Source organism: Oryzias latipes, chromosome 6 (genome assembly GCF_053564925.1).
Source record: "Oryzias latipes strain Hd-rR chromosome 6, Olatipes_Hd-rR_3.1".
Classification (NCBI taxonomy): Eukaryota; Metazoa; Chordata; class Actinopteri; order Beloniformes; family Adrianichthyidae; genus Oryzias; species Oryzias latipes.
This window is the reverse complement of record NC_136242.1, coordinates 12,006,120-12,030,318: the sequence shown is the minus strand read 5'-3', so window position 1 is coordinate 12,030,318 and position 24,199 is coordinate 12,006,120. Positions and strand designations below refer to the sequence as shown.

The 24,199-nt window shown below is 39.7% G+C and overlaps 1 protein-coding gene across 6 annotated transcripts in view; it reads left to right on the top strand.

The window, feature by feature from the left end:
* lingo1a (leucine rich repeat and Ig domain containing 1a) overlaps window positions 1-24,199 on the top strand; it is a 195,644-nt gene that overhangs the window by 153,005 nt on the left and 18,440 nt on the right. Inside the window, exon 1 of one of the 6 annotated variants that reach the window (XM_011475841.4) lies at window positions 9,415-9,895. The exons of 4 other annotated variants lie outside the window; for them this stretch is intronic. The gene's annotated coding sequence lies outside the window, so the exon portion shown is untranslated. Of the gene's footprint in view, window positions 1-9,414; window positions 9,896-10,042; window positions 10,168-24,199 lie in introns of those variants that run through there. One more of the 6 variants, XM_078948481.1, reaches the window with a different exon arrangement.

The window sequence follows — 24,199 nt, the reverse complement described above, 5'->3', positions numbered from 1 at the left end:
TATCCGGTTCCTAGGTTTTATCAGACAGAATTAAGAATCATAAGGTATCAATAAAGCACGTGCCAAAGATGAAATTACTTAAGTACTACGTCAAAAATAACTTTAGAAATCAACATGGCAAATGCAGCATCTGAAATATATGCAAATTATGTTACTTTTAAAAGTCATTCATATGCTTTAAAACATAATACTATACCAGTAAAATAGACACAACACTGTTTCAGGAGTTATCATAGCAAAATTTCATCAAGTATCAAAAGTTAAAAACATGTGCAAAATTATGCTACATTAGGAAAGATTTTTGAATCATTTTATCAATTTTAGGAGCTAGTGAAGTAATATCATCAAAAGTCAATCAATTTAACAATTTTCAATAAGTGATTAATCATTTGTTTTACTTTTTTAATTTTTTTTTTTTCTTTTTTTTTTTATAATAAGGTAATGCTGTAAGGAAAAAAATTAAAAGGGTCCACAATCTGTCGATTGTCCAAGGTTGGTATTTCTTCTTTTACTGATAACAGCTGATCTTCTGGGTTCAAAACAGTTAATAGTTCTCTTCGATATTATGTCTGCAGACATTAGATTCAGGTCCATATCCTTCTTCAGCTGATATCAGCTGCGGTGAAAGTTGAGGTCAAATTGTCTGCAGGTCAGAACTCTCTGCTGTTATTCAGGTGACGTCAGACTTATGGAGAAAGTGAAGATTCCAGGTGTCATATTTCTTGAAATAATTTGGCTCTTTGATTTATTACTCCACGTTGTTTCAGACAACCGTAACCAAGCACTTCTCAAAGTCCTTCATGGTGTTCACGACCAGAACCTTGGCCCGGTCCTCTGGACCGAGCGGTTTGACATAAATCCTGCAGCCTTTAACCCAAGTGTTCTCAATCTGCTTACGCTTCCTGAGAAGCCGTGCATGTTTTGAGATTTCAGCATTCCTCCTGGTCAGATGGTCGTTCAGATAAGCAGCCGAACCTTTCAGGTTTTTGCGTTGATTCATCAGAGCTAGCTTGTGTTTGTGATTCACAAACCTGATGAGGATCGCTGGTTTATCCGTCTCCTTTCTCCTGGGGAGCAGGTGGCAGGTCTCGATGGTATTGAGATCCAGGGAAATCCCTTTAGATGTGAGAAATGAATGTATTTGCTGCTCCAGCGACGCGTCGATCTCCGTATTAGCACTGCTAGCTACGCTAGCGCTAGCATTAGCAGCGCTAGCTCCAGCTGAATTCAGCTTCGCTCGAGGCTTGATTGGTACTCCAGTGAGAATGACATTATTCATCCTTACTTGCTGTTCCACATCGTCCAGTCTTTTCTCCAGAATCTCGACCCGGTTTTCTCCCTGCTCGTTTTGAGCCCGAAATCTTCGGAACTCTTCCATCATCTCCCAGAGTGGCGTTAGTTTAGCCGACACTTGATCCATAAAACTTTTCAGCGTTTCTTGAATAATGTCAAGAGATTTTTTGAGCTCTTCATATTCCTGGGGTTTCTTCGGGGGCATGGTCAGCTCTCTTTTTGGAGAAAATCAACTTCTTAAGTAATTTGAAGATAGTATCCGCAGAGAGCCGCGACCACGCGTCCTGCCTTAACCCCGGAACCGGAAGTCACAGATGCCACTATATCTATATCTCCAAGACCTAAATTACAGGTACTTATGTGATTGGTGGTTACCTGCTCATTGCGGTAGATTGTCTCCTGGTGTTCTGTGACAAATGTCCATAATGGTGATGAATGCCATTGATTAGGAATGTTGGTCATTGTCATTTTCTTCACAAATGCACAAAAGGGGATAGGGAGAAGGTTTTTTTTGATCAACAACAGTAGTTTTTGAATATTTCTGAACTGTTTGATGAGATAGCCTTTGGAAGAGTATGACTGTTTTAGATATTTTATTAAATGTGAGTTCATGTTTTGTGTGTTTGTGTTAGCATACATGTGTCTGCACATGTGGACGCCCATGTCCAGATGCATTTGTGTTTACCTCACATGCATGACATTCATGCAGTTCCCAATTTTTTCTTAGCTCGGGGGCTTGCTGGAGTCTCTAACAGTTGTCAATGGCAAAGCAGGGAATCTCTTTAACAGGAAGTAATTGTATTTCAAGACCCCACACGGGACACTTTATGTTCTGTGGTAAATCTATCGGTAGGGATGGGTATCGTTAAGGTTTTAACGGTACAACTACTCTTATTGAAACTGCTTATCGATCTGGTATTTTCAACAATACTCTTATCGATACTTTTTGGGGATGAAAGTAAATAAGTAAATAAATAACAAATTAAGAACATAAAGTGTTTTATTTCCTCATTATGCAACATCATTGTTTTTTAACAAAACCTTTTACTTTAAACATTTTTCCAACTTAAAAAGTAAAACACATAAAAAAATAAGTTATTTAAAGAAAATTAAACAGCAATGTTTTGACATATGATGATATGATATGATATCATGATGTAAATATAAAACAAATTAGATAAACTGTTCACTGTAAAATAAAACACATTTGCACATGGTGGAGTGTGCAGGTAGATTGCAGAAAGCTGCATGTTCCTCTTTATTTTTTTCTTGAAAGTTCTGCATATAGTGCGTGATTTGAACTATAATAAACACATTCTTCTTTGCTAATAATTTACTTTTCTGCGAGTCCTGTGTTCAAACTTCAGGGACTTTTGGGGGAATTTCCATTGTATTCATGTCCATTACAAGCTGCGTGAGTTCTTGAGTGCGCGACGCGGTCACCCGCCGGAGGATTTTGTGTGTGTGTTTGGGGGCGGCGGCAGTTCTCCTTTACTCCGTAACTCCAAACATGAATGTGCGCACACCCCCAACACATGTGCATGCTCTCACTCACTCACTCGGCACGTGCTAGTTCCTCTTACACACGCAGCGTACTGACACACATACACATACTCATTCTACAACACCTATATAGGTAGTGCGTTGTAATTATGACTTATATCCATTTGTGATTGGGATTTTGTGGCGGCGGGGTGCAGGGCAGGGGGGGGGGGGGTGCGCTTGACCGCGAATCCTGCTGCTTCATCACCGTGGTGATCAAAAATTCCACACCGTCACAGCTCTAGTTTATATCTTGTGGGACACAAAAAAAAAATACGACTTCTCCAGTGCCGTTCAGGTCAGATCTTACGGATACTGCGGTCTTAAAGAATGTTGCCCCGGGGCTCGTTCAATACGGGGCTCGTGCCCATCCCTATCTATCGAATGTGTTTTTTTGTCAGTGGAAGGAAGCCAGAACACCTCAATGAAAGAAAAGCAGAAATAAGCATATGTTTTGTGAGTACTTACAGCAACTTTAGATTTTTAAGCTCTGACTCTACTGCTGTACTCAAATACTTGACCAACACATTATTGACTTTCAAACCAACCTTTTATAAAACGGCAGTACCCCTTATAATCCAAAGTGGTTTATATATGGATTCATCCTGGTTGTGCTTCCTGATGTTGAAGCATCTAATGTGTAGCGGTGTCGAACTGTATTTTTTTTGGTTTTTGTTTGTTTGTTTTTACATGTAACTAACAAGGTTGACAGATAGCGTAGTCACATGCTATGTCCGAATTCCCACCCTGACCCCTAACTACTAAAACACTATACAGTGCAGGACTATCTTGTGCCCTGGATTTTAAAAGCAATTTGGACACCATGCTCACTATTTTTTATTTTTTAAACAGCGAATTTGACGTCATTGAATTTAATTCATTGGAGCATTTTGCGACGATTATTTGTAAATCCACTGTGTTATGAAGATAAAACGTTAATAAAATACATTTTATTTAAAAAATTGTTCATATGCAAAGCATTGTGGTCTATATTCCCCAATCTAGTGAGTATCAATGCACACTGGTTTTTCACAGAGATTCCTGGGAAACTTCTATTGCACTCGATTTTGGAATTGTAGATTTGGACAGCACAACAAAATGGTGAACACACTATACAGTGCACTATATAGTGAGTAGGGAAGGAATTTGGATATAGCCACTGTCATGTTTTAGCAGTATAAGTCTGTTTACTCGTGTTGCAAACAATGTTGAGAGTTACAGGTATTGTATATATGCTAATGCAGCTAACATTGAGTGGTGTCAGACCGTATTACTTTTAGTTTATTTTATATTTTAGATGCTTCTAACAAGGTTGGGAGTTAGTATAGTCATAGTAAAGTTTGTTTTAGTGGTATCTGTCTGTTTTTTTACGTGTTGCAAACAACGTTGGGAGTTACAGATATGCTAATATGCTAATGTGGCCAGCGAGTAGCCTGTCACAAACAAGGTCTAGAATTACTGTCAATGTATTTAATCAATATTAACTGACTGACGGATTTAAACTCTGATTCTTTTGTCTAGCTTTATGCACTTTATAAATGGCCTAGGTTCCAAAATAGAACATTCATTGGAGATGCGCTCTAGTGTGGAAAATATGGTAATATTTTTTATCTTCTTTTTGTGCTCAATGAAAACACATCATTTTCTAAAATTTAAACTTTGAAGATGCGCAACACTGAGTGTTTTTAAATAAAAAAAAAGGATTATGAATTTTAACTGGATAATGAATATTTACATTTTTTAGGATCATATATGAGCAAAAGAAAATATCAGAAATTAATAAATCATATCATGCTGAATTTTACACCTTCTGAGATGTTTGACACCTAATGTTACTGGATTCCTTTTAGATGGTCTAAAGTGATCAGAATAAAACTAGATCAAAGTGACCACAAATTTAAAATATTCCTCAAATGGAGAAAAGAGCACCTCCTTCATCTCCTTTTCCATTATGGAGCCACAGTAGTGCCGTATAGCCTAATTCCTGTCAATTTCCTTTTTTTATTTTTTTATTTGGCCCAAACAGTTTGTTTTATGCTAATCGGCTGGTCAGGGACCAATCAGTGACCTCCAATTGTTCAAATTGTTAAAGCTAATGCTTTTTTTGCTTTATGGATGAAAAAAAAGTGTGTAAGTTTAAGCAGATGCAAAGGGAGGGTATTAAACCAAGCATCTGTTCCCTTTTAATTTTTAGGGACGCTATCACCGCGCCCGTCTGCTGGGTTCGGAGTCATGTCTGAGTGGCCGATGCATTTGGAAGGGTAAAGCCTCCATCTGAGCTATGCCAAATTCAATTCCTTGCACATTTGGTGGCTGCCTTCAGGCCTATAATACAATGCGTATTCAAGACCTTGGCAATTCAAAGCCCATTGAGACTACTTTCCCCTCCAACCTCGCCAAATACATTGCTTCCCATTTTCACTGCGCCGGCCATTTCACATTGCAGCACAATAATACAAGTGAGGGCAAATGAGTGACTGAGGGGGCGAGAGTGAGTGACAATGAGTGTGTCAGCTCATGTGTGCTTTTTTTTTTTTTTTTAAATAAGTGGGAGAGCTGCAGTGCAGGCTACTGAGCACTGGTGCATATTTTTTTTTCTTTTTCTTTTACCCAACCTGACCTGCACTGCATGTGTCCCATTTGCAGCATGAATGAAGACAAAAATATTTTGCACATTAAATGACAAAGATAAAACATCAAAAAAGCTGTGGAAATGAAATTTCATTTAGGACTGCATGACAACACAACTGGGATTTTAGGTACATATTTATGGCGCAAAACACTGGGAAAAAAGCTATTTATCATCTACTTGTGTTTCTTCCACAAAAGTAGCTTAAAAAAAACAGTGCAAACCAAAAAGTTCAAGAACTCAAAGAAGAAAGAAATCCCTGTGCCATTGAAGTACATTCATTTTAAAGGTCAGAAAGATAGACACATTGGAGGCTTGTGGGTAAAAAATAGGAGCTTTTTTTTTTGCGAGAGGCCAGTGCTTAGAAGGTTTCAAAGTGCAGAGGTGGTTGTTTTGCAGCTGGCCAAGGCAGCCTTTCAATAACTTTGCTGAACAACACATGATTTAGAAAGGACCTTTAGCAATTTATTTAAAGATGCATTTTTTATGATGAGACAGAAATTCTGTGGTAAAATATTTGGGTATGAGACACCGTAGAGAACTAACAGATTTATGATTTAACAGTTTTCGTGGGAGGTTGTGCCAGGCATAAACATTTTTCAACCTTGCAAACTGGAAAATTAACCTGTTCTGTGAGAAGCCGTCTGCTCTTATAAGAAAAAGACTTAATCCAAAGCAAAAAAATAAAAAATAATAATTAAATGAATCCTTTTTGCTACAGAAAAAAAAAACAAAAAAGCAAAACAGGGAAAATATCAAAAATATTTACTGGTCGCAGTGCTTCACCGATGCTGCTGCATGACTTCTACACTCAAATGACTCTATAAATAAATCATTTTACGTTGCTGGTATTTTTGTGCCTGCTTAAATTTTAAAAGACGTTACTGCACTTGCTTGCCCTGTGACATTTGTGCAGACAAACAGAGTTGCCTTCACCTGACCTGTTTGCTTCTGTTTTTAAGTTTAACAGCTTCGTTCTGGATCTGTCCGTGGTGCTGAAAGCAGAAAGCAAACCTTCTATCAAAGTGTTTCTCTGTTTTGCATCATTGAACCACCTCTTATTTAAGTTTACGCTTCAAACGAAAGCGACAATAAGCTAATTTTACCTCGAAAAAGAGGTAATTTATCACATTTCTGGTTCCTCTTCATCTGTTTTTATGTTAACAACCATGGAGTTTTTTTAAACAGGGATGACAATTAAATCAGGACAGTCAATTTTTTTCTCTAATCACAAACCTATTTATCTCCCGTGAGTCATGAGTGCCCATGTGACAGAACCCTCTCATGCTTAATGTGACTAAAGGACAAGCATGCGTGCCACTGTTGGAGAACACAACAGAACAAATACATAATTGATGGGATGCTCTCAGAGTCCGTTGCGTCAGAGGCATCCATTGTTACCTCTGATGTTGTTTGCCGCTCTTAGCGGAGCAGAGAGAATGGAGACGAGGCAGGCGGGGATAAGGACCCTGAACTTAGCCTCTCCTCTGCCTTCCATGAAATCCATCCTGCCAAAGCTCATTTTTTCTCCTTTTGATCTCTTTCTTCTTTTTTTTTTCTTCCTGCACCTTATAGCAGCACTCTGAGTTTGTTGATTTATTAAACACACGAAGGACAGTGGCCTCGCCGCCTTGAGACACATCGGCCAAAATGCTCTAAAACATCTTAAATCAGAACTTATTTCAACCTACCTAATTCATAAATGTTGCGCTTCCTCAGAACAGCATGTGCGGGACTTTAACAGCTCACTTCAGATCTGGTCGGTTCTAGTTTGCTGGTCTGAAAAGCGAAGAGTCTGATCTCCTCCTTCTTCCATATCTCCCTTAAGGAAGGATTTCACAGCCAGGGGTGCAAAGAGTGCAGGAAGTGCCTTGGCCATGCGTGAACTGATGCTGATGACATTCACATGTAGCTGTGATGCCTGAATGGCTTAAGTTGCCCAAAGGGTTTTTTGCACAGAGGCTTGAGGGTGAAAGAAGGACAAAAAACAAATTTTAGGACTGCCGGAAAAATGTGTTTGGAAGAAAATTAAGGTGAAAAAATGAACCACAAGTTTGTTCATCAGTAACATTTCTCAGTTTTAAAATCTAAGTATCTTTGAGCTTATCTTTACCAATTTAAATGTATTATTAATTTCAATGATATCGAACATGAATTGATTGAACTTATTAATGTACAGCTACAAGTTTTGAAGCAGTTCAAACATTCCTTTATATTTAAAAACTCACTCCAGTGAAAATGGGGTTTTGGCTGCTTTTACAATGTTCTTGTGGCATTCTTCTGATGATGGTGGACAAATATAAAGAAATTAAGAAAAAAAATTGGATTTTTGAGTATTTCTTTGTTCAAATTGTTGTAAATCAGAAGCAGACGAAAAAATTCCATTTCAAAAAGTTTGTATTTTCTCGGTTCTGATGCAACCACTTGTAGATAAATAAATCCAATAACATCTTTGGAGAGTGTAAACAGAGAGCTCTCAGTTAGGGGCTACAGGAAGGGGGGTTGGGGTTGCTAAAATGTAAATTTTTAATGAGCTCTGCATAATCTATGTCCTGGAAAATCATGCAGTTTTTTTATTTTATTTATTTAGTTTAAAAACAGCATAATCACAATTAAAAGACCACTGGGAACGTTTTTACAACAGATCAACAGATGATCAAAGTGGGTCTCTAACAGGTTTTTTTATGATTTCATGAAAATCTCTTGGATTACCCATTTTCCAAAAATGCAAACCTGACTTCCTCCTACAGTTCAACCATCTCCTTGATGATGTGCTGTTGTATTTGTGCGGTGAGCTCAGGCACCCGTTGGCCTCTCTGTTTGTGTTGTCATCTAAACCCTGCCATTCAAGGCTGTGACAGCCGCTCTGCCCACGTGTACGTGAGTACGTGAGTCCCTGTCAGGCAGTCTGGAGACACTTCCTGAAATTCCTCTGCTGGGAAAATTCATATTTCCAGCAAAAACTATTAACTTCCCAGAGCTATAATCTCCCGGATTACCACTCTTTTTTTTTTTTTTTTTTTCATTTTTTAGAATCTTTTGACCCACCATTAACATAGTGATCATTTATTATCAGCATTTGCCTGTTTTTAACCTTTTTAATTTACAGAAATGTTTGTTGCCCGGATTAACCCTCCCCGGTTAATCCGGGATGTCCAAAAACACGAGGAGTTGGCAACTTAATGAGAAGCAGAAAACTAATGATTCCAATCTGAAGCTTTTCTCGTGGTTAAGCTGCAGCTTCTGTTAACATACATATGAGGAGGAATCTGCTGAATTTCTGTCCTCCCACCAACCTGTGCTAATCAATGTTTTCGTCAGGCAGTGCTTACAAAAGGAGGGCTGCCTCTCAGCTCCTGGGATACAAAACAATGTTAAAATGCATTCAAAACTGACTGCATTTACTTCCTACTCATTTAACAGGATCCGGTGACATTGACTGTCCTATTATGACACTTTAAAGAGCCATAATCAGATTTTTCTTCATTTTGGCAGCACATTAAAGGGAGTTAAAAGAGGAAGGAAGGAAGAATGTGAAATATTTACCCCACTCTCTGTTTTTTCTGTCTCTGCAATCTCTGACTGATGCTGCCTGAGAAGCCCCTTCAGAGTCACAGGGGATGGATAAAGGATCAGATGTGTGTTAGACAAGCGTCTACAGGGCCCGCCTCTTGGAAGTCTGAGGGAAGCGCATGCTTATAGCGCCATCAGGCCTTAAGAAAAGGAACTGCCGCCTTTATTTCCTACCAGGACTTTTTTTATGTGAGACCTCTGCAAACGCAGCAGACTTCTGCAGATGTTTTTTTTCCTCCATTTCTGTAATGCGTTTCCCAAATGAATGAAGAGCGCGCGCGGTCATTAAACAGTCTAATGGGGATGGGAGGGAAGCACCCCCCACCACCACACACACACACACACCTTTCACCCCCGCCCGCTCTCCAATGCACACACGCGTGCGCGCGCACATGAGTGGGACACTGATAGTCTCCGTCCCTCCTTCCTCTCTCACAGCGCGCCTGTCAGCGCTCACGAGAGCATCCAGGAGCCGCGCGCGCGTAGGAGTTGTTGTTCACCGTCCTCCACCTGCCATCTGCTCCCCCCTCCTCCTCGCCCACCGGACGAGTTCGGGTGCACGGGGAGTCCCGTTGGCGAAGGGAGGACTGCATGTGCGTGAGTGCGCGCGTGTGGGCTGCTGCTGCTTTTGACGCCGCCGCTGCTGTCGGAGACGCGTTCCTTTCGCTGTGGAGAAATTCGCAGGAAATTGGCAGTGGGCGACCGACTGGCGTCTGTTCTCCTCCTCTGCTTTTATGAACGCCGCCTTTCAAGGCGATGGACTCCAGATAGAGCGTCTCAATCTGAGTCCTGCTGGCTGGGAGTTGCCGTCGCGGAGAGATGCGAAAGCATGCTTGGAAGCAGTGAGAGCAACAGCAGGTGAGTGTCAGGCAAAAGTGCTCTCATCCGCTCCCGTTTGTGTTTCTCTGTCAGGGTGGTTATGATGTGGTGCTGGTGGGGGGTGGGGGGGGGGCAACATCCATATTGCTGTCAAGCAAATGTCTCTTCGAGCTACGTTAAAAAGAAAACATCCCATCGTGAAATGAAGCGTGCCACGGGCGACATCCTTTCATCTGGAGGCTTCCTCACAACTCATACCTGCGCGTCCGCGCGGCTCAGGACGCAATTCAGACAGACGGGACCTGAGTGTGGTGAGGCGCGTCCTCTGCAGACAGACACATACAACACGGTTGTTGTTTTTTCTCCTCACATTGGAAGGAGAAACCAGCAGATTGCGCATCATTTTGAATTAGTTTTTTCCTTTTTTTTTTGCGCATGGATCTGCGCACCGTTACGCCTTAAAAGCATCAATCAAATTTAATTGTCCCGCGAATGTGAGTGCGTGGAGGCGCGCGCGAGACGAGAGGGGCAGAATGTAGGGAAGGGGCGCGCATGTGATGTGTGTCTTTGCGGTAAAATCGGACGAATTGCCAAAAAGAATATTCTTAATGTGTTTGTCCACGCAAGGCTTCACTGAAACAACATCCCTCATTGTGTACAGCAGTCGTGATCCTTCTTTACGCATGTGCCATTTTTATTCATCTGCAAAAGATGGCTATCTGTTATCTGGCCAGCCGCACAACGTTTTCTTAAAAGAAGTAAAAATAAAAGAATTAGGGATCTACTACAATTTAGGATTTTTTTTTTCATTTGTTTATTTATTTATTATTGTTTGAAATCATTATAAACGACTTGGGACTCTGTTTTCAGCCAAGAGGAGAGTCTAAATTTAGATCCAACTGCGACAATATGGGACAAGAGATGAAAGTTGAGCTTTTTAAGTCCATATCTAACCATCTAAATATCTCTCTCTCTTATATATATATATATATATATATATATATATATATATATATATATATATATATATATATATATATATATATATATATATATATATATATGTGTGTGTGTGTGTGGTGTATTGTCACTCTCTTAGTTATGCATATCTATAATCTATGACTCTTGTGGCTCTAGACAGCATCAGCACACTGTATTTGTCTAAAAGCACAATCTAATATGAGTGACTGATGATCCCCTCACTAATATTAGAGAGTGGGGCAGAGGGTGTGGCACCGTGTGTATATGAAGCCTGTCAGGGGCTCTTTGCCTTCTCCCTTAGCTCAGCCATGCTGAAGGCTATGATTTTCTTCCGGTCTGTGCTTTTGTTTCGTTCACCAACAACTTTTAATTGCCACCATCATACTTTTTTTTCCCCTCAAAAATATCACATGTTGTTGTCTTTGAATCTTAATTTCAATTATTTTGCTCTCTTTTTTTATTTCCTCAATGGTTGGGATTTAATCATGGCTGCTCTGCAACAGCTAAGAGGCTGCTCAAGTGCTTGATCCGCTTTGTCCTGGCTACCTTGATTAAATAAATGTGCCACTACTGACCTTGTCTCTCTAGTCATCAATAGGATTCACCTTTTTTTTTTCCATCCTGCAGTGGAATATTCCAAAGGTCCCTCCTATCCTGTAGCATTATCCTGCTCTTGACATCCTATACTAAATTACGACCCGCTGATCAATGCTCGCAATAATCCTAACCTCCACATAGTAGCCAAGTGAAAGCAGAGCGTCAGATTTCACTGGAAAATTGTGTTTCTCATAACGGCACTGCATTTCAGGGAGATCTGCTTATATCTTAGTTTGTAATCGAATCACATGTGAACAGAACGGAGGAGCACAACAATCAGATGTGCCGGAGAGTGGCTGCTGCATTAATAATTCAGGGGAGAAATCGGCTTCGTCGCAGATTTGACAGCAGGACTGAAGCAGAGGAGCAGTCGAGACAGAGTGGGTGGCGGTGATGGTGGACCACGATGTTAGTGCACAGTGACTGATCACAGGCTTTGCACAGCACTCTCAATGACCAGCAGTGCTATTAGAGAGTGGGCTAATGCTGGCTTATGACGTGCTCTCCAGTCTCTTAGAGACTCTCTCATCCTCAGTGTAAAGCTGACACCTACTGCATCGACAAGGTGTTTATTAGCTCCCAGTTGTGAGGCCACCATGTCTACATCATGTTACGGTGACACAGTGCTGTGAGTTTTCACACGGGACACCAATTATGTTGTTTTTACAAGACCGAGCTGCCAATGCACTTGATGCCACCGCCTTGGTGCCCAAGGCCGGGTGGCAAGCTGTGTGATGGGAGTCAGAGAGGAAGATCTTATTCGCTGTTTGCCCTTGGTAAATGACATTTTAAGAGATGAGGAAGAATACAGGCTCCCATTTAAATCCCATTTAGAGTTGGGAGGAAGAAGGGATCTTAGAAGCTGACAACCCTGACCTACCTTGCGTATTAGGGACCTTTTGTTTAATTGGACACCGAATGTTTTTGAAATTCTACGAAATTACTGCTGGAACAAATATTTGTCAGCTACCTTAACTCTAGTAATCCTTCCTAGCTGCTCCTGTTGGATGTTCATCCAGAGTGAAAACAAGAAACAAGCGGACTAAGCTTAAAAAGACCACATCTTGATTAACTACAGACAAACGTGTGTGTTTCTGAAAAGGAGACCTTTCTCTGATGTGGCATATTCAGTTTGTATTGGGTTGTAACGGTAAATCTGGACATTTGATTTGTTCTATAAGTCCAAATTTGAAGTCAACCACATTTCAGATTACCTCTTCGTAGATTTCACTTCTCCCCTGACTCCCTGAAAGGACCTTGTTTTAGTTTTTATAGACCAAGCAGCACCTTTGACATCATATAGATGCTTGAAGTGAAGGGTGTAGCAGGTCCAAAGGAATTGGAATGTGATCAGATGAATCAATTGTGTGTTTTGTGAGCTGTGTTAAAGGAAGTCTATGAATATTTTTGATTCTGATACATTATTTATTACCAGGCAGTAGTGGATACACTTTATTATTTTATTTTTAAGTATTTGTCTGTTGACACCACTTTACTGAGGACAGCTTTGTAAACAAAATGTGGTTTGAAGCTAGGATTGTCACAGTCACTCCAAGAGTCAACTAAAAAAAACCTGAGAACTTCAGATGTGTCTGTGTTTGTAGGAAAGTGATCGAGAATAAATTATTTTATTATGAAAGTATGTTCTGAGAGGATAAATGTTCTTCGGTTATTAAGGTTATTTAACACAAAAAAGCCTTTGTCCTATTTGTTTTGTTGTTTTTCCTTCAGATAAAAAATGCATTTAACACAAATAAACTATAATCTCACGACAAACATGCAGGCAGAAAATATGTTATTTCCTCCATGTACTTGTGTCCTGTAAATAATGAAAAAGAACAAATAGCAGCTTTTAAATTTGTGTGTGTGTATTGCTGTTGTTCTACGGTTGGTTCATATAAACAGACTTTTAGGTCTGACAAAAGGAAAGTGGTTTTGCAGATGTTTTGTTGTAGATCAAATCATATTTTGGGGATGCAAAAAATAAAGATGTATTTGTGAGACAAAAATTTGCATGTAATTGTTAATAGTCTTTTGGCAGTTAGGCTCTGGGCAGATGAGGTCTTTATCCTGGTGGAATAAGCTTGGACCATAGACGGATAAACCCTAGAGCCTAGATGTCGATGGTGGTCCACGGCATTGAGAGGTGGCCCAGGTGGAGAACAGGACAGAGGAGGACCCCCCCAAAAAAATAGAATGTAGAGAGATAAACGGCCATGAACATAACCCTTGTGCTATCCTAGGCACTTTAACATTGGGAGTTGGGTCATCTAGACCCACTAGACAGTGCTCTGAACCTTTTTTCTTCAATGATTTGTGATCTTCACTGGTGTCCATGGATTACATGAAATCCTCTCCACCTTTATCCACCTTAGTCATGGTAGGGAGAACACGTCAATGGAAGGGTGGGGTCATCTAAGATAGCACAAGGGTTAAAAGAAATGTGATTGGCTGAGAAAATTTGATGAGTGGCGTGCGGCGGGGGACGCAAGAATCCAGCTTACCTGAAAGTGAGGTTGAACTTCCTTATTGAAATTGCACTAAAGCTTCACTCGAAGGTCTTGAAACTTGATCCTGTTACTTTTTGATGTGTCCATGTTTCTGCACAGAAAAGCAGCGGCTGCCATTCTAAACAGCAAGCAAATGAATACATAGCCCATGGTAATGCCATGACAAGTTATCAAACAAGTCCTGACAGCAGCGGATGTTGGAAATCACCCAAAGCATAGTTTTTAAATGAGAGATAAAGAGACGTTTCAAATTGCATGATAGTACCTCTTTCATTTTTTTTTCAAGAACAGTAATCATTGTTTTAGTGGTTCAGAATTTGCAGGAAGAAAAATGTCTCTTTGCTGCTGTGTGATCCATCCACCAATTTGATCTAACCTTAGACTTCAGTCAATTCTCCATCTCCTTTTTTATCTTTTTTTAAGTATGCATTAAGTAAAATAAAGGGTAAAAGATATCAAATAAAAGTAAAACAAGATGGTAATTGCTGGACTCCCAAGTAGTTTTCTGCCCCTTTGCTGACCCTGTGAGCGAATGCATCGCTTAAAAAAAACAACTGTCGTAGTCATCAGGGGTCGGTAAGATGTGCTTATGCTTTCCTCTGGGCAAAACATTCATATTTACCGCATAGGAACTAATGAGTGTCTAACATGGCACTTCTGCAGCCAGGAAGACTTACTCACCCATCGTCTAGATGACTGAGTCGGCGTTTTTCTGCTGAGCTGCTAGTGGACTGTGAATCATATCGACTTGAGGCAGTTGATGGCCTCTGACTGGCAGCAGTGGATGCGAGTCTGGAGCCAACGTGTTTCAGTAGAAGTCATTTAAGTTACGTTGACCGGGCCAAAACCCATTCTGCAATAAGATTTGCTTACAGCTTGTAGCAATATGTTGAGCATATGGTACAGTGTGAAGCTATATCCTATGCTGCTCTATAGTTTTAGGGTGCTTGCATTGATGGATTACGTTTTGTGCGTCTTAGATGGTCTTATGAAAGCCCCGGTGTTTGTTAAAGCGGCTCCTTCTTTTCCTGATGAAGTCAAAGTGCGTTAGTGTCCAATTTCATATTGTCACCTATAACTACAGCCCTGCTGAATTGTTTTGTGGAGGTGGTGTCTGTGCCGCAAGGATGGGGGGGGGGGTAAAAAAAGTGGTGCGTTTCCCTCTGACAGCATCTGTTCAGTGATTTTCTGCTGCAGCTGCATGGAAGCAGAATTGTGGGACGACAGCAGCTGCACTCACGCAACCCCACTTCAACAGAGCATATGATCTTTTTTTCGTTGAGTGGGAGCAGAATTTGTGTTTGTGCGCAACCTCGCGGATGAAATGGGTGTTGAAATAACCTGCTGAGATCGGAGTTTACGTAGTTGTGCGTGGAGGTGCAGCGTGAGAGCCCTCGACGGTTGCCCACCTTGTTTAGCTGTATCATGGAGGTCCGTCCTGGTTGGGTTGGGTTGTGAAAAAAAATGATCTTGAGACCAGAGTGGAGCTGAATCCTTACTTCTACTCAAAGGGTGTGTTTGTTCAACAATACAACAGAAGATCTCAGCATCTTACAGTCAAACCCAATGAAAGATGGAAGCCCCGTATTGTAGGTCATCCCCAAACTTTTGACACATTGTCCAACCCCTCCTTATCATCTAGAGGTGTAACAAATCATTTTAACAACAATTTGATTCATATCATAATTTCTGGTTGAGGATATTATTCATTGTCGATATTGTGTTATTTTGAACGATCCGATTCAATGACCTAAACTTGATCTTTAGCCAAAACTTCAACCAGTGTAACTCAGAGATAAATACCTGTGTACTGAACAGTGCATGCGAAGTTTTCCAGATTACTTGTACTTTTTGCAAGATAATCAGGTGTAAAATAAATATGTGTACAAGCAAACAAATAAACAAGAGTGAATGTCAAATCCATTCACATTTAAGTTTCCTAAGGTTCCTAAGGGGACATTCTTAGAACATTCTAGCACACTGTATGGTCACATGACATTGCTAAATTCAAAGTGTTTCCACACATTGGACTGGAATAATAGACTGATCCTTTGTTGCAGTTATCACATGTGTGTTGTCTCCTGTGATACACTTGGTCATATTTATGTCATGGTAAACCAAACCTGCCGTGTCTCCATCCAAATGGTATTTTCCAATATCCTCCCATAATTGAAGAGAAGATATCTGACCCGACCTGACAGCTGATACGCAGCCAACCTGTTTGTTGGAAATTAAATAATGAGTGGGATTCTAAAATGTTCAAATTGTGCTAATTGGGTCCGAGTGAGGTCTGTCCTGTTCTCTGAATGCTGCTGTTGCTGCTTCATGGCACTTAAAAAGTTCCATTTAAAGCTGCTAATCCCATTAAAGTTCAGTAAGAACATGGCCAGGCTTGTTCAAACGCTGCCCAAGTAGAGAGGGCTAGCCGCACTTTACATGGATAAAAGTATACTCTGATAATTCACATTTTCTAAAATGCTTCAAACCCATTATCCCTTCCTTCCGTTAGTGCAGCACATTTACTTTTTATCCATCGATGAGCAGCGCCCATTCATCATATGATTCAAGTCAACAGGGGCCATGCCTTGAGAGATAAAGGGGGCCAAAGCTTTTAGGTCCCTAAAAGCTCACTATCCCTGCCTCTTCTGACTCTTTTGGTCTCCTTAAGAGCTCCGTCAGTCTGTCTGGTTGGTCTCCCGCCCTCACACAGGCTTATTTTCGCCCACTCACTGTCAACGCTGCATAAGAAAGAGAGAGGGAAAGCAATGACCGACCTATGTAACAAAGAGCAGCTAATGCTGTTGACGGGGGAAAGTGAAAGTGGAAACAAGAGGTCAGATTTCAGGTTAACGAGCAAACTGGGCAGCATGAATAAGACGTTGGTTTGCTACATTGAATAAAGCAGCAAAAATCCCAGCAAGGCTTTCTTGCTTTGTGGAGAAACACCATCCTTGGATTTGTTTACAGTCATGTTTGCAACCACAGCCAGAATTCTGATTAAATACTGAAAATGTTTCTCATGAAATCTTTTTCTATGAATGATAGAAATGAAAAGGCTTTAGTAAACAAAAGCTACTAATTATATGTACATTTATGATAATTATCCTAAAAATAAAGAAGTGCTGCATTCATAAAACATGCTACAATTGTGTTTTGTAGTGATAAACACAACCCCTAACATAGATTCTTGTCCTTGTCTTGTCCTTCAAATCTCTATTATATGTGGCCTTTATGTGAAGAAGAGGTTTTCCAGTCCTAATGGATTATTTTTCTGTGTTAACGACAATAAGAAGGCAATTTTTGTAATAGCAGTACATACAGTATACATACTCCTTTACATAAATCTAAAATAAACATAGTCTATTATGTCAAATGGTCAAATGGTTTTGTTTAAGTGACAAAAAATAATTTACCTACAGATCTATAACAGATCATTTTATTATTATAAAACTCTTAGATTCCAACCATAGACTGTATACAAAAATTGGACCGAGTGACCCCCTCCCCCAGCCAATCAGATGCCTCAATAAAAGTATGTTGTCTTGTGTCATTCAAAATGATTGACAAATTCCGACAAACCCAATTTCAAGTGGTAGTAGTGTGTACTTCTAACAAGCTCACTCCTGATTGGCCAGAGAGGTTGCCATAGAAACTTTGACTCAGACTGATTCCCACCGATTACTGCTAACCGACATTGTCTGACTCCAACACGGCGACATCAGTATTGCAAAAAAATGGCGATTGAATTGACTTAATTTCATCGGAGCCAGAGGTAAACCATTTTCTATGGGTGACATCACACCCACTCACTCCAGTTCTCATATAAAGTCAATGATACCAACACGCCTTTGTTAAACTTTGTGCTCTGTCAAAAAAAGAATATGCATGTGGACACGGACTGAAAAAAGAAAAGTATAATATTGTTAAGGTTATTATTTGTTGTGCAGAAAATGAGGTGCTGAGGATTATAAGAAAGAGGACAATAAAAAAGCTTTTAAAGACCAAATCTAAATGAAGGATTTTATGGGTCTAAGTGTGTCTTTTTCCCACTTTGTTATTAATTTTATGCAAACAACAGGACTTGGATTTGTTTCACTTGTTGCTCTGCTTTATTTACATCGTGTTCGTGATGGGCTTGTAAAATGTATTATATTAAATAAACTAGACCTTTTTTTCCAACATGCCATTCCAACTTGTTTTACATTTTCAATTATTATTTCAAATCCCAAGTCATGTTTTCGGAGCCAAAGCAAAGTGTTGAAATTGCTAATTTAATCTGACCAGCAGCCAGCCTGCCAAATTGGTTAATTTATAATGATTGGAAAACAAAACAAGACAACATGTTTGTGAATCCATAGGAGGCCTAAATGTAAGTTATGAACACACCTGTTCATGAACACCTGCTTGTCAGTTAGGTGTTTTTCTAAAATAAAATAAACATTGTCACTCATGAATTTACTCATGCTACCCCTGAAAGACTGCATTTATTGTATCTTGTATATTTAAACTCATCGATGATAATTAATTCAATGGTCTCACAAACCACATGCAGCTGGTGGTAAATTTGGTTTCAGCATGTGGTCGTTTCACTTTGAACTTTGTATGATAGCATAAATTATCACCTGCATCACTGCTGAGCCACACAGGGGATCTGCACAGGCTGGATCTTGCACAAAGAGGTGATGAAGATGCTTATTTAGTCTCTCTGCTCCTAAAAAAAAGATTCACGATTTGCTTGAAAGCCTGAAAAAAATTCAAATCAATTTCTGTTATAGAGCACTTTTTAGACATTGTAGTACAAAGGGCTAAAAAGAAATTAGACATTGATGTGGTACCTCCAATCTCATCCTGCTCTTGCTTATCTTTTTTTTTTAAGTCTAATAGAAAAGTAAAGCCTATATGGGATTCCATTAGACTAGTCAAAGCTGATCTTTATGTAATACTTCTGCAGTGTCTGTAGTTTAACTGTAGTGACACCAGGTCATATCCTCCAAATCCAACGGGGATGAGAGAGGCCAGCTTAACTGGCAAAATGGTGTTGGCATTACGTAGGTGGGAGGGGATGATGAAAGAGCCAGGCACTCATCAAAGGCGAGAAAATGAAATGGCATTTGACCTTGTGCAGTGCTGGCGTGTGACATGCTGCCACTGAAGTGCAAAGCAGTTTGTGAACCCTGGTGGGAATCGATGAGTAGTAGAGCTAGTTTTTGGAAGGGCTTCAAGTGGTAGGGGGGTAGCTGGTACGTTTGTACATTTTAATATTAATATTATTGGATAATGTGAAAAAAAAAAACGAGTCGAAAACAGTCGAAAACAAATCAATACACCAAAAAAAAACAAGGTTATGTGAATCCCATCTGCTGACTTTTGTGTTTGAGAAGGAAAACCTCAGGATTAAACTCCATCAGTCCTGTTTGTCCGCCTGGACTTGTGTTAGATGTGCAGACCCGAGCACATCAAAGTTCAACCTTGTTTAACTATTAACGTGTGTTGGCCGTGTGTTTTGTATGTAGAGCCTAAAAGCAGATTTAAAAACGTGGCGTAGCATCACGTGAACGTGAGAGTTATGAACGCAGTAGCTCGAAATGCGCGTTGACATAGACCTTTGATTGGAAGTAGCCGCTCGAGCCCGCTAACGGTTGTTTTTATGGGCATCACTATACTGCTATCCCTGACCACTGACTAGTTTAAGTAAAATTATCAAAATACAGAAACAAATAGTGTTTTTATTTAAATCAATCACGTTTTACTTCTTGGTAGAATTTCTAGCAAGAAATCCAGAATTCTGTGAGTTTAGAGTCTTAAAATGGTCAGGATCTAGTTTGGTTGATTTCCTACTTTCTCAGTTGGTACAGAACAAATAATAAATGTATACAAAAATGAAATCCATTAATGTTATGTGGTACAACAAACCCGCAAATGTTTGTACAGTTGTAGCACCAAAGAACAATGATATGTTTGACAAATAACCCAAAGTGAGTAAATGTTTCTGTTTTAAAAGAACTTTTTTGTGGAATATCATTTTACGGCTTACTAGTACGATTGCTGTTCTCTACCACTCCTTTGAGTTGATTTCTGGGTCAGCTCTAAAAATAAAACCCTCCTCAATAATTCTACATAAACAGCTGAAGATTTCAGAGCTAAGAAGAACCAAACTGGCCTTTCCCGCAATTGGTCATCTGCATTCCCAGACTTCTGTTGTACATCCCGTCTCTAAATGTCATACAACTACCGCACAACGATGAAGACATGACAGGGCAACAAAGCTGTGCTGCAGACTGTGTGTCCACAAGCATATCGTCTGTCCTCTGCATGTTTCAACAAAGGAACTGCTCTGTGTGGGGAGCCAAAGGAGAAGGACACTCCGTGTTTCTAATTAAAGCATACGTTGCTGCTTGGATTCTCCTTTGGAGCTCGATTGACTGAAACAGGCTTTGATTAGAGCCGTTCTGACATAATTCTGTATCTAATGAGAATTCTCATGGGTTGAAGAAAAAAATATAGCCTAGTTGTTAATTAACAGGGTAGCTTTATGACAAATGAATAATTCAATAAAGTAGAATTAGAAAATGCCTGAATCTGACTTAAAACACAGCTGATTGACTCCACCGATCAAGGTCGACGCAGTGGATGCCCGGTAGACCGGGTACTTCCCTTCCGCTTTACCTAGTACTCTACCTGTCTGGGTCATTATATTATTATTAATATTTATGGCCAAATTTCATGGATTATTGAACTCCACATCCTGATCCACATAGGAATCGAGTATTACTTTCACTCCAAGCCTTTATTGTCCTTGTGTTCGCCTTTTTAACATAACTTATAATAGCTTTTTAATAATGTTGGATATTACTAAGGGATTTTCAAAAGGGCCTGGACTATGATGAGTGTTTTATCCTGCCAGGATGCCTTCTTTCAAAGTACTTCCTCCCATTCCTGCCATAACTTGACAGTAAGAGTGAGTTGGGGTATGCTTGAGTTTTTGTGAAAGTTATCTCTGTGGCACTGGAAACCAGTCCGAAACGCACTTTGCCTATCGCCCGGTGATGACTTGGATGGGCTCCAGTCCCGCCGTGACCCTGCAGGATGAAAAGAGTATAGGAAATGGATGGGTGCTCCAATGTTGACCAGGGATTTGCGGTATCGTTGTCAGTCCTAAAGCCATCTGGTATTACTATAAAGGGTCACCTTGTCATCAATCCGTGTGTGGCACGTGTAGCACCTAGAGTGCCATTCTAAAAGGGAGATTTTGCTCTTCTTTACTTTCACTCAGATCATTAGAACAAGAGCAAGTTTTTGTTTTTTTTCCACCTCTATCTCTATGACCTCCTCTCCTCCTACAAACAACCAAAGATATGGGATGGGAGAATGCAAGGACAGCTTAGACAAGTAATTTTCTCTTTAATTGCTTTAACCTCCCTTGAGTGCTATTGCTTAAGCACTCCAAAACTGTTGTTGTTTTCCAGCACATAATCTTTGATTACATGAAGGTCAGCATTTTTTTTTTCTCTAAGCTCCTTATGAGAGAATTTGGATCAGGTGGATGGCTCTGATAAAGGAGTCAATGCTCCCTTGCTGGAGTTGGGAGCGAGAGTGAACTGCCCACTTTTCTATCCAAGCATTACGGCACTCGCCTTCAGTCGTCTTCAAAGCACATTGAGTGCTGGCACCCCTCCCTTCCCCTAAATCTTTTGTTTCTGAACAGACCTAATTTGCCAGTTCATATCGATACCGTCATTATGTGGCTTTTATCTGGCTAATTAAGGCTTCATCTTTCTGGAAAATCTCTCCAAGGACATGGATTAAGCTCCCCTATCTCTCCGCTGGAGCCACAGTGGGGTCAGCCAGGCCAGTTTGATTCCCTATAGACCCCGGATGCATAGAAAAAGCTGCAGCCTGTTATGGTTTCTTTGCTGAAAAAGAGAACGACTCTAAATAATGGATGCTGACTGCAGGAATCAAAAAAATTATTGATAAACTGGTGCAGGTTTTTGGAAAAATTGATTCCTTTTTAGTTTGCAAAACATCTCAGCGCCGTACCTTCAAAACTCACTGCTTATTTTTTGATGACTGACTCCAGTGTGCAAGTTGGGTGAAAGTACACACACACACAAGCCTCGGCATAAAACAAATCTCACAATAATATATTGCCTGTTGTTTCCCCAGCTAATTTGAAGTAAAATAAACCACCTGAATTGATGGTGTTGCAGACCAGAACCCTCAAACAATTCCTTTTCCTGCTTTCATGATTTAAAATAAACCATGCCTTGTGCATTTAGAAGAGGATGATTTGTTTTAGCGGGCTGTGGGATAACAACTCCATGTTTGGCAGTTCAAGGGTAGCCTGAATTATGAATTCCAAATGCCTTCTTTTGGGCCCACTTATAATGTTTTAGCTTGAGAAGAAGTCAACAGATAAAAGTCGAGGTCAACACTCATTATAATAACATCCAGGAGCTCTCGCTACAGACAATGGAAAGGCAGAAGTGAGGAATGTTTGCAGACCTGCTTCCAGATACAACCTTATTTTTATTTTTTTCCAAAACTGTTGTCAACAAACGACATGAAGATTTAACTCCAGATACCTTTTGTTATTTTTGTGTCTGTGCCCTTGCTATTAGAAAAACTCAATTCTTAATAAGTTTACAGTGGCGACTTTGATCTGCTACATTACAGAAAATGTAATTAAAAAAAAACAACCAGAAAAAAACATTTTTCTTAAATGGAGGTAATCTGCCTCTGTTTATGAATAGTTTTTTTAATGTGTTAACAAACTTATCAATAACTTACAGTACGCATTTAATTTGTTTACTACTGTAAGAAATAACTTTATTGATTTTATTTAACCTCTTCAGACCTGGTGTCCACATGTGTGGACGTCCCATTTTGGGTTACATTACCAGAGTGGTTCATTCTGCTTGACTGGGGCCCTGTGGCTAGTTGTTAGCTTGAAAACTAGCTCAGGTCTTAGGAAGTTAAGCATGCAGTCTCTTAAATTACTCTTAATTAATGGTTAATTTAAAAAAAAAATTGTTCAAAGTTTGATATTTTCAAAGATCAAACAACAAATGTGCTAAAGATTATTCCACACTTTGGAATCCAGTCGTTCCTCATTTATTGTGGAACGTTCAAAAATAAGGAAAAAACGGCAATGTAGTTATCTTTATTTTTTCAATAGTATTAATAGTTTAAGGCTGTAAAACCTCCCACTTTTCCCTCTTGCTTAAATTCCTGAAGTTCAAACTTTCATAGAAAAATTATGTCCAGTATTAGAGAATAAAAAAACAAAGATCTGATCAAGATTGAAGATTTATGTAAATCCGACAAACCAGAATGCCTACAGGATACAGCACAGAGGAGATTGATTGACAAGGTCAACAGCTAATCAGGACATAGAACACAATCAAATGTAAAATAAATAAATAAATAAATAAAATGCAGGCAACCTTGCATTAAAAAAAATAAAAAACCGCAAAACTGCAAACGGTGAACCGTAAAAATGGTAAGGGACCACATTAGATTAAACAAAGATTGTCTTAAATACTTTTGGAGTGTGCCACAACAGACTATTTTAACTAACTGCTATATGCCATTTACAACATTGGGAGAAATTTCAGGGGTTTTCCAGGTTTTGGCTAGGATGCCTCCTGCTTTCAGCTGCTGCTGAAATATTTCTATGTTTTAAGTCGTGGTTAGAGGCAAGATGTGAAGTGTAGCATGAAAAATACAAGGGAAAGGGGTAAGAACAGCGATGCTGCATCATGCTTCAGTTACTTTATTATGAAATTTTACTAATCCTTGGCTGTGGAGGAAAAAAAACAAACACAACAACAACAACAAAAGAAAACAGGATGAGACCATTTAGCAATTTGGGTCAAACTTTCTATGACCTTTCAAAGTATGATGCTAAGAGGCTGTGCAACCGGTCTGTCTCATGCTAGCAAATAGTGTCTGGGTGTCTCAGACATCAATATTATGGTTCCAGTTCTCCGTTCCTTTTAGCCTTTTTTTTGGTTTTGTTTTCTTTTTCTGAGCAGATTTTGCGGTTTGGACATTTACCGTTATGTCCTCACCATGGGGTCGCACTATGTTATAAGGCACACCATTAAAGACAGTTTTTTTTTTGTTTTTTTAAATTATGCTTTAAATAAAGTATACCGCACTGTGAAGCACATTAAGCAAGACAAGTCAAGAGTCAAGAGATAAGTTAGTGTATTCACAATACCTGTCACTCCCAACTTTGTTTGAAACATGT